We start from the raw sequence: 1,863 nt of genomic DNA, 5'->3' as shown, positions 1-1,863 counted from the left end.
CTAAGGTACAATAGCCGATTGTCTTATTATAGAAGGAACTTCACATCCAAAGGGGTTACAAGTTATCTTTTAATCGACAAGAAATACAAAATTTATCTTTGTAAACAATCTAATTGTAAGAAGGACATAGGTGGAGAAAAAAAATCCACACAGGTTTTGACGGCTTCCCTGCAGGTTTATTTATTTTTTTAATTTTTTAATGTTTTATTTATTTCTGAGAGAGACAGAGAGACAGCGTGAACAGGGGAGGGTCAGAGAGAGAGGGAGACACAGAATCCGAAGCAGGCTCCAGGCTCTGAGCTGTCAGCACAGAGCCCGACGCCGGGTTCGAACCCATGAGCGGTGAGATCATGATCTGAGCTGAAGTCGGACACTCAACCGACTGAGCCACCCAGGCGACCCTCTGCATGTTTATTTAGTATGTGCTCAGGAATTGTAGAGACATACCTTTTACTCAAGTTAGAGTGTAATAATAGTATTATAAACTTTAGATTTATCAGCTTTTCCACCAGAATATATAATTTCACAAAGAATTTTTCCTAATGAACTTAAAACGTATTTCTCCTCCCATACACAACCACTTTCAAATTAAAATAAAATCTGGTAACAATTTAAGAAATAAAAGAGAGAGAGAGAGAAAAGATACTTGAAAAAAAACTACTGACTGTGGGAAAGTAATTTTGCATTTCTTTCAATTATATGCTGATTCTCGATGAAGTTATTTTACCGCCTATTTCTCAATTTTTATTCTTTTTTCAAAGTATATGATTGATTTATTATTTTTGTTTATTTGTTTTTGTGAGGCAGGAGGGACAGAGAGAGAAGGAGACGAAGATTTTCAACAGGCTCTGTACTGTCAGTGCAGAGCCTGATGCGGGGCTCAAACTTATAAATGGTGAGATCATGACCTGAGCCTAAATCAAGAGTCAGACACTTAACCAACTGAGCCATCAAGACTCCCCTAGTTTTCATTCTTGATATATTACAGTTTATAGTACAACTGATTTTACTCCTAACACTGACAGAATTTATTAAACCTCACATAAAGTCATGGGCTTTAAGAGATATTTGGATATAAAATGTTAATCTTAAAATGACTTGTAATTGCACAGTTAAATTCATCCCCCATCATAGCTGTGCAAAATCTTTTAAGTTTTCTCTCCTTTCAGTTTGCTCATTATCAAACTTACTCAACATAAACATAAGAAACAATAACGTACAAAGTGCTGTGGGATAAATAAATAGTGTGTATTGGGGAAAATTTTTCCTCTACTAAAGCCTTTTCCTGTAAGAGGTTATGTCCATGGAGGAGAGTAGAAAGCAAAAAGATGCACAAGAGAAAAACACCTAATTTGGCCCAAACACAGAAGACAAAAATGAATGTGCATACAATTACTTTAAAAGCTTTGTTTTATATTTTGAGGGAAAGGGAAGGCAAAAATAGCAAGTGAAATAAGGAGGAAACAAAAGAGCTTAGGTCTCATGAGAAAGAAGGAAAGAAAACTCATATTACGTACTAGAGATCAAAGTTAAGTTTAACCGTAATGGCAAAAAGAAATAAAATTGAGACAACAGACCAATTTTCATACTTTGTTGTTTTAATAAAGGGATGAAGGGAATATGTGGTTGGAGAACGAAAGGTAAACCACAATTAAAATCATATACGTTGAGTCTGACAAGCTAAAAGGTTCAGTGAACATTTTTTTTCTCCCCAAATTTATTGAGGTATCATTGACATATAATATTGTATAAGTTCCAACAAGCATACTTTAATGAAAGGTATAGGTAGAGAATAATGAATTTCAACTAAGGATAGCTTTTTGAGACTAGTTTTAAATACTTTAACCTTAATGAGAAAAGTGC

This window comes from Hyaena hyaena, unplaced genomic scaffold, assembly GCF_003009895.1.
Source record: "Hyaena hyaena isolate Hyena2069 unplaced genomic scaffold, ASM300989v1 scaffold_1870, whole genome shotgun sequence".
NCBI classification, from domain to species: Eukaryota; Metazoa; Chordata; class Mammalia; order Carnivora; family Hyaenidae; genus Hyaena; species Hyaena hyaena.
The sequence above is the reverse complement of the archived record's forward strand: the minus strand, read 5'-3'. Positions refer to the sequence as shown.